This window comes from Ursus maritimus, unplaced genomic scaffold (assembly GCF_017311325.1).
Source record: "Ursus maritimus isolate PB19 unplaced genomic scaffold, ASM1731132v1 scaffold_21, whole genome shotgun sequence".
In the NCBI taxonomy this organism is placed as follows: domain Eukaryota; kingdom Metazoa; phylum Chordata; class Mammalia; order Carnivora; family Ursidae; genus Ursus; species Ursus maritimus.
In genome coordinates this window covers 6486995-6497160 of record NW_024424564.1, presented here as the reverse complement: position 1 = coordinate 6497160, position 10166 = coordinate 6486995, and positions in this window count along the sequence as shown.

The window sequence follows — 10166 nt, the reverse complement described above, 5'->3', positions numbered from 1 at the left end:
GAAACTAGGTAACTACATATAAAATTAGAAAGCACTTATGAATAGATTTATCCTTTAAAGTTCCATTTTAGTCTCTTTTTACTCAAATTATGATATTGAATGTAAAATATTTTTAGGTTTACACTGCGGTTTAGGTTTTAGGATACCTCAGTGTAATATTTCCTCATTAAAAATAGACCCAACAATTTTAAAAACCGGAGTGAGGATGACTGAAATTAAGTTAATGAATTTAATATAGTTTAAATGCAGATGGTAAAATTGGTCCTGAAATTTGTGTCTTACCATGTAATTGCCTGTGTAATCCATTAAGATGAAATTATTCTTTTTTAAAAAAAGATTTCATTTTTAAGTAATCTCTACACCCAACGTGGGGCTTGAATTTACAACCCTGAGATTAAGAGTCACGTGCTCTACCAACTGAGCCAGCCAGGCACCCCAAGATAAAATCATTCTGTGTGACAACACCCAACTTTTACCTAAAACAACATGTTGTCTAGGGCAGCTGAACACGGTTGGAAAAAACTATGCAACTGCACATCATTTAAAATGTATGATCACTAATCTCAAATGGGTCAAAAAGGCTGACATCCCTCTAATAAACTGACTTGTATTCTCACATGATAGCTTTACATTTTCTCCTCTGTCCTCAAATCTCTTGCCATGTTTTCCTCTCTCTCTCTCAGCTGATGAGTTCGTCTCATGCTTCACTGAGAAAGAAGTAATCAGATGAGAAATTACATCATCTTTCCAATGGCAAATATATGAACCTACAGCGAAAATTGTCCCCACTCTTATCTAACCTCTCACCCTACACTTGGTTCCCATCTATCTCACCTGTGTGAGTAAATGCTCTCCCTTCATAAGATTCCCCCTCTCTTCTCTCCCATTCTTGTGTCTTTCCGCATATCTCCACTCTCCTACTGGGCAAAACTTTTCAAAATGTGGTCTGCATTTGTTGCATTTTGGTGGCTTTCTATCTTCTTCTCAATCCAATCCCAATTGGATTTCATCTTCACCATTCCATTGAAATGATTACTGATTATCTGGTAAACATTTCCACTTGTTTAGCTAATAGTAACTCAAAGTTAACATATCCAAATACATCTCCTTATTTCCTTCAGGGGAAACATGTTCCTTCAATGCTGCTTTGAATTTTTATTTTAAATTGAGGTATGATTTATAGATAGTAAGATTTACAAATATATTCATCGTATAGCTGATGATCTTTGCAGGGGATCTTTGCAAAATTCCTCTAGTACAAGATGCAGAATATTGTCATCAGCCCAGAAAGTTCCCTCAGACATTATTTCCAGGGATCTTTGCAAAATTCCTCTAGTACAAGATGCAGAATATTGTCATCAGCCCAGAAAGTTCCCTCAGACATTATTTCCTGTCAGTACAATGTAACCTCTATTGTGTATGTAACCTCTATTGTGACTTCTATCATGACAGGTTAGCCTAGTTTGGAATAGAGTCCTGCAACATGTAACTCCTTGTGTATTTCACTCCAATAATATTTTTGAGACTTATCAGTAGTTCTTAATGCTGCATAATATCAACTGCATGAAAATACCACAATTAATTTATTCCTTCTCCTCTTGATGGACATTTTTCTATGTCATTAATTTCTGATTAATATTTTCTTCCCTCTACCTTCTTTGTGTATTTTTTTTAGCTTCTTGAGATCAAAGTTTTTACCACTGATTACACACATTTCTTCTTTTCTAATATGTGCACTTAAAGGTAGAACTTTCCTCTAAATTGTGCCTTAGCTGTGTCTCACAAATTTTGATATGCTATATTTTTATGCTTTAGTTCAAAATATTTTCTGATTTTCATTGTGGCTTTCAATTTGACTCATGGATTACTTAGAATGTGTTACTTAGTTTTAAAATATTTTGGGATTTCCTAGTCCTTTTTTCATTATTCATTTCTAGTTTAATTTTTTTGTGATCAGAGAGCACAGTCTGTATGATTTTAGTCCTTTGAAATTTACTGAGAATGCTTTATGTCTCAGCATACTGTCTGTTTTTGTTAATGTCTCATGTTCACTTGAAAAAACTGTGTATTCTGAAGTCATTGGATATGATGGTGTAAAACTGTCAGTTAGGTCCAGTTGGTAAATAGTGTTGTTCAATTGTAAATATCTTTTCTGATTTTTTGCTGTTTTTTTTCTATAAATTACAGAGTAATTTGTATTAAAGTGTCCAACTATAATTGTAGATTTATCCCTTTCTCCTTTTGGTTCTGTCAATGTTTGCTTCATATATTTTAATTCATATTTTTATGTAATACACAGAGAAATTTTATGTCTTTCTGGTTAATTAGATCATTTATGTATATGAAATGCCCATTTTCATCTCTGACAAAGCTCTTTGATCTTATGTTTCATTTGATTGATATTAGTATTTCTGCATCAGCCTTTTTATGGTTAGTGTTTAGATGATGCAGTTTTTCCTAATCTTTTATTTTCATCTATTTGTATGTTTATGTTTAAAATCTATCTTTTGAAATGGTAAATAATTGGGTCTTTAAAAAAAATCCCATCTAATGAGACCTCTTTTAATTGCAGTATTTAGTCTATTTACATAGATTTTATGTGATTACTGACATGGATTTAAGTTAACTAATTTGCTATTTGTTTATATTTGTCCCATCTACTTTTTGTTCTTTTATTCCTTTGTTCTTCCTTCTTTTGAAATAATCAACATTTTCCCCTCGTTCTACTTTGATTTCTTTGTTACCTTTTCAGCTGTAGCTCTTTGCATTACTTTTTTTGGTGGTCATTCTAAAGCTGTACTGTCCAATATAGTAGCCACTAGGAACATGGGTCCACTGAAATTTAAATTTGCATTAACAAAAATTAAATAAATGTAAAAATTCAGTTTCCATTTGTGGGCAGTTACATAGGGATCATAACCTCCTGCAATGGGGTATATGAGAACAGATACCAGTCACAAGAAAAATCTGGGTACTCACATGAGTTTGGTGTCAGCTCCTACAAAACTGGAAGGGGGTAAAATTCATCCTCACCTTCTCTAGTTTCCCTTTCTGTTCCTCTTCTCTTGGTCTTCTATGTGAATTCTTCTACATGTTACAAAGGATGAACCTCTCAGGGTTTGGTCCTACGCCTCCTTCTCTCTTCACTATCCATTCCTTGAGTGTTGGCCTAGAGTTTACTGTCCATTGGACAGTCACCTCAATGTCCCACTATCCACACATTCCTAAATAACAGCATCAGTTTCTGTGTGCTCCTCCTCTTGTATTCTTAATCTTGGATTGGTGGCATCAACTTCTCTCGATCTCACGCCAATATTCAACAACTCACTAAGTCTTATAAATTAAATTTCTGAACTATTTCTTCAATGTGCTCTATCATGTTTGGTGCTCGTAAGCTCTTATCAGGCTACGAAACAACCTCCCAAATAAAAGGACTTGGAAGCTCTAGGAACTTTCTCCCAAAGCGCATTTTTAAAATACATTTCCTCTAGAGTTGTGCTTTAGAACTCAAATATAATCACATGGCTTTTCTCTGTAAACAAATAAATAACCAAGGAACCCATTCACTTCTCATTTTCTATAGGATACCAGTACTACTGCCATTGCTACAATTTTCACCACTAGTTTTTCTTTGCCTACTTACATACTATAATTACTACTACTAGCTATTGCTACTAGTACTATTATTTCTATTTTCTTAAAGACTTTATTTATTTGTCAGAGAGAGAGAGTGATTGAGCACAAGCAGGGGAAGTGGCAGGCAGAGGGAGAAGCAGTCTCCCCCTTGAGCAGGGAGCCTGCTGCGGGACTTGATCCCAGGACCCTAGGATCATGACCCAAGCTGAAGGCAGGTGCTTCACCAACTGAGCCACCCTAGCACCCATCAATCCTGAGTCTTAGCCTCACTTGACAAGTGAAGAAATTAGGGTTCAGAGATAGTAAGTTCAGAGATGATAAGTCCAAGTTCACACAGCTGAGTCCAGCTAGAATACACAACCACAATCTTTCTAGCATTTCTGCATGCCATATCCCTTAGCGTGCATAAGATATTTTAAAAAGCTGGTCAAACCTGACTTTCCAGGATCACCTTCTTAGCTTCTCCTCCAATCCTCTTTCCTTGACCTCATGAACCAATGCTTGTCTTTACTCACAGCAGACCCTCATTATCCCTGATATGTAATGAATTTGCTTCTATGTTCCTTTGCCCTGCTGCTCTCCCTTGCCTCCAGCTTTGCCCATCCCTCGAGTCTCAATGCCATTGTTCATGTCTTTTGCCAAGTTCTAATATCTCCCTGCTCTCTGTTGCCTCTCCACCTCCCCCAACCACACCTCTTTAAACCATGTGAGTGTAAGATCATTATTTGTTCATTTGTAGATCTTTCCACTTCACTAAGATTCCCCAGGCTACAGATTAGAGCTTGTTCATTTTCAAACCCCTAGGACCAGGCATATGATGCTACTACTGTGTGTTTCTTGAAGGAAAGAATACTTGAATTAATGAAAGAATGAATATAGCATAAGCCCTGACAGTTGGGTTTTCTTTTCTTTGTAATGTAAGTGCCTGATTAAAGCTCAGGCATCCACTTCAAAGAAGCATCTACTTCAAAGATGGCTATCTTGGATAAACATAGTGCCAGCCACACATTAGATAAAGAGCCAGCTCCCCCAACCCTACCCCCAAATTTTAGGCTCCTTTGTTTTAGAGATCTTGGTTAGTTTCAATAACCATTTGTGCCTCTTGTTTTTTCTTTTCCTGTCCTTGAAATTCCAACTCATATGTTTTAGATTCACCAAAAAGCAAGGCCGTGAAAGTCACCCTCTACCCAATAAAAGCAGAACCCTAAGTCTGCACACACTCCCTCATGCATGTGCGCTTCTCCCTCTTTTCTTGAGACCTTGCTGTGTGGCCCCAGGTGTGTCGTGTAATTTCCACGACTTGTAAGTAATGAAACCTGTCCTTTCAAAGCTTCTTGATGGTTGTTGCTGAGGGCCTCTTGCAATCATAATAAGAACCACAAGGGCTGTCCAGCTACAACATTGGTTATGGATAGGCTAAGACCAGCACAAAACAATGACTGATTGGAAAACATGTACGTAAAGGCATTTGACGTTGAAAGAAGAAATGAGTGTTGGGAAGAGAAGTATTTCATCTCTCCCTAACATTTCCTGTGTGAAGTCTTCCACTGGGCTGAGCTGTTCAGTGAACCTCTTGGGATCAACACAGTTGGACAGCACCAGTGTTGTGGGTTACACAGGACTATTTTGGCCTTTTTATCGAAGTGATTACTTGGATGACTCAGGAAGTTGGGATAACCTTCCTGGGTTGCCCTTACTGTGCATTTTATTACATTTTCCAGTTGATTGCATTAGTTGCTGGGAAGCCAATTGTAAAGGGCGCAGCTTACCTGGGTTGAACGCCCCACATGCCCTTTAAGTAATTAGGGTCTAAAAACCTCCAGGATATGTGTTTTGTTTGTTTTGTTTTGTTTTGCCCAGGCAGGCACTGAAGTATTTTCCAGCCTGGCCAACAGAAACATGCAAAAGAGGATCCTGGGCCATGGAATGTAGGACAATTTTAAGCAATGAAAAAAGAAAAATGTGTCAAGGGAAAAGCTATAAAGCCAACATCATGAAAATAGGACCAGAGACAACAGACCATACAACTGAGGACAACTCAGTGTTATGAAACCAAAATGCATAAAGACAAACCACATGAAGGAAATTCAAGAGGAATTAAAATAAACACCACAAATATAAAAAAATTGAATTTCTAGAAGTGACAAAACAAGAGCAATTTAATGGGAACAGTTTGTGCAAATGAGCTTGTACTCCAGCACTGTGGTATATAAAACAAAATTCAGAAATGTTATTACCCACCCCTCCCCCCTTACTGCTACTCTCTTACAATAATTACTAGACAAACCAAAAAAGAAGGGATTGACATTTTATTTATTTTTTTTAAGAGGGGGAGAGAAGTGGGGGAGGGGCAGAGGGAGAGAGACTCTGAAGCAGGCTCCATGCCCAGCACTTGGTCTCACGACCCTAAGATCATGACCTAAGCCAAAATCAAGAGTCCTGACACTTACCCAACTGAGCCACCCAGGCGCCCTGAAGGTATTCATATTTTAAAATCCCTACTCTGTGGCAGGCAGTTTACTTAAAATATCTCATATCCTTCCAACACTTTATGAGATATATATTATTGTCATTGCTGAGGGTGTTCAAATAATCTAAGGTCACGTGGTACAGTGGCACAGCCCTAACTGATTAAAACCCAAATCTGACCTCAAATTTTATCCGTTCATCTCATTGTGCTGCCTTCCAGAATAACCTCATTACAGGAACATCTCTCCTATGACTTGGTGCCACTAAATTGAATCCAAAGACAGAGAGACGGGCTGTTCTTAAGTAGTAATATGGTTACACTGGCAGTTATAGAATATCTTTTCTTTCTTCTTAAAGAAAATTTTAAAATTGAGAAAAGTATCACGCACACTGTAACAACACTCAATGGCTCACAGAGCTAGCAGCTATTAACTATCGTATTTGATGTACATCATTTTTCCTTACCAAACAGTACAGATTAAAGCTTTTTGTTTCTCTTCCACTCTCCCACTCCCTCATCCAGTTCCATTTATAGAAAAAGATTAAATTTGGTGAGTGACAGATGGCCAGTTGTTTGCTAAGAGTCCTGCTCTCCTTTTCAGAGTTTAGAGTTGTCACTGGGAAATCACTGTCCCGCCAGTGGCTCCATGTCTTTTAGTTAGCTATGGTCTCATGACTATTTCTCACCAATGAAATGGTCAAAAGTCACTTCCTGCCGAAGCCTTTAAGAAGCAGCAGATGTGTTCCCTGTACATCTCTTTTCCCTTTTGTTGGCTGGATGCAGAAGACAAGGTTGTAGAAGATTGTTAGAGTTTAATTTTGTTTTGGATGTTACAGTTGAAAGACTGAATGAGTCTGAATCCCTGAATCACTTTGTGAAGGAATAATATGTCATGATGACGAAAATTTACACTACACTGTTATATGAGCAAGAAATAAATTATTAGGTTAAGCCATTGCAATTTTAGAATTATTTTGTTATAATACCCTAATTAATCATTTGACTCAATTACCTAATTAATAATTGATTAATTTCATATTTTATTTTTGTAGATATATTGCTCAAATTAACTACTTTAATTAAATCCATTTTATACCTATATTTCCTTAGTTATGCTAATTCAATATTTAGTTTTCTGTAGATATATTACCCTAATTACTTTAATTAATGCAAGTATTTTTCTAATTAACTTTCTATTGAATTACCTTAATAGTACAGTTTTTATTTTTTTGTAGTTATCAATAAGATAGTTTTTAGGGGCACCTGGCTGGCATGTTTGCTAAAGCATGCGACTCTTGATCTTGGGGTTGTAAGTTCGAGCCCCACATTGGGTGTAGAGATTACTAAAAACTAAAACTTAAAAAAAAAAAGATAGTTCTTATTTGTGTCATTTAAGAGAAACTATATATGAAAAATATAACATGAACATTGATTTGTGAATTATTTTTCCACAGAAGAGTAGGTTTTTGGAATTTTTTCATGTTGATATATGAATGTATTTATAATACTATATATAATACATATATTATACATATTAATCTAACTGAAAATAGATCATTTTTCTTAACTGCTATATAAAATTCTGTTTTATGACTCTAAGTCATACTATTTATCTATTCACTTCTGATGAGCATTTAGGTTGCTTTCTCTTTTCTCCTTCTTTTTGCTATTATACACACCACTGTCATGAATATCGTTCTTCAGTTTCTTTGAGCATAAATGCAAGAACCACTCTAGGATATACACTTTTACTTAGAATTACATTTTAATGTTTTATGAGGTATTGCCAAATTGCTCTCCAAAATAGTTGTTTCAATTTCTATTTCTTTTCTTTCTTTCTTTTTTTTTTTAAGATCTTATTTATTCATTTGACAGAGAGAGAGACAGCCAGCAAGAGAGGGAACACAAGCAGGGGGTGGGAGAGGATCCCCAGGACCCCGGGATCACACCCTGAGCCAAAGGCAGACGCTTAATGACTGAGCCACCCAGGCGCCCCCATCTTTTTTTTTTTTTTTTAAGATTTATTTATTTATTTGAAAGAGAGAGAGAGTACATGAGCAGGGGGTAGGGAGGGGGAGGTCAAAGGGAGAGGGAGAGAAGAGACTCCCTGCTGAGAATGGAGCCTGGACTCAGGGCTCAGTCTCATGACCCTGAGATCATGACCTGAGCCAAAATCAAGAGTCAGATGCTTAACCAACTGAGTCACCCAGGCGCCCCCCAATGCTTATTTCTACAGTAACATATAGTGTTCCCATTTCCTGGCATCCTTGCCAACATGTCAATGTTCTTGACCATTTGACAATGAGAAATGATATCTTGTTGTTTGAATTTTCATTTTCCAAATGCTGAGCATTTTGTCTGGCTCTTTGTGCTTCCTCTTATGATTATTGCCTGTTCATATCTTGTCCATTTTCCGTGGTGTTTTCTTTTTCTGAAAGATTTTTGAAGTTTTTAAAAAATAATCTGTATATGAATTTGGTTATCTCTGTCTTTTATGTCTTTTACTTTTGACTTTGATTATATGTCTTTGTTGAACATACATTTTAATTTTGATGTAAAATTTATCAAATGAGTTTTTTATCATTTTTATAAGACAATCTTCCTTATCATCAGTATTACAAATTTATTTCTATCTTTTCTTCCAATGTTTAAACTTCTGCACTTCATGTATAGATCTTAATCTAGCTGGAGTTTATCAAGATAGAGATCTAATCTTATTTTTTTCCATGTAGAAAATCATCATTCCCAATATCATAGATTGAACGATCTACCTTTTATCTCTGATTTGTAATGTTATCCTTACCACTTTCTAGCTCTGTGATTTGGGCAAGTTACTTGTGGTCTCTGTAAAATGGGAATAATAATAATGATACCTTCCTCACAGAGTTATTGTGAGTAATGAATTATGTATCTATCACTTGGAACAATACTTGGCATATGGTTAGTGCTATGTATTTATTGGTAATTATTGTTTTATGTCATATCAACATTCCTATTTTTTGAAATAGGAAACATTAGATAAAAAGCATAGAATTTTATGGCCGGTACATACTTTCATGATATATTAGTCCAACTAAGAGCTGGTCCCTTCCAGAGCCAGCCGCTCTAAACTTGCCCTGCTCATTTGAGATAAAGGAACCACATTTTGACATGGATGATATACATACACTACATAACCATCTGTTGTATACAGAAACACTGTAAACGTGATAATTTCTTTGAAGAAATAACATTGACTAAGTATTCTTTAGGATGAATGACATTGACAGTTGAAGTAATGCCAAAACGTCCAGGCTTTCAATTTCAGAAGTGTTAAGAGATGCCAGCAATTAATTCTGAATTTGACACAGCGATGGAAATTACAGATGGAGGGGGGAACATAAGGCTTATGTTGACATAGGGACAATGAGCAATGGAAAGAGTAATAGACAATAATCAACAGAAATGAAAGTTAGGATGAACGGTGAAGAATATAAAACTGGAAGTAACCAAGGGCCAGAGGTAAATTGTTGCATCTCAGACATAGGAAGGGCAGAGGGAAGATTTGAACCCAGGTCTTCTGATTTCAAAATCTGAGCTCTAACTATACTAGATTCCCTCTTGCATATGGAGTATAAAAAATACATAAGACGAGGCGTCAGGAGTTAGATTTGAATTCTGCCTGTGTCAGTAATAGATCTGTGACCTTGCCTAATTTCTTTCTCGCTAAATTGGGAACAATGATGGCTGCCTTCTATGGTTGCTGGGAGAATTGAGATAATGTTGGTGATGCCTCTGATGTGTCCAGGTGCCTAATCAATGCAGCTTCCTTCCTGAGAAATTATGTAGTTTGTATGATTAGGAATTAAATTAAGCCATCCTCAGCTTCTTTGTTGTACAAATTATTTCTGCAGAAAAATTAGACTTATTTACCTCTGTACTTTTTTTAAGAATAAAAGATTGCAGCAAAATAAAGGGTGGCTCTGTGATTTGGAGACAGGAACAGCAGCCTTCTTCTGAGCACATGAAAGCACCACACATGCATGTGCACACACACACACACACACACACACACACACAC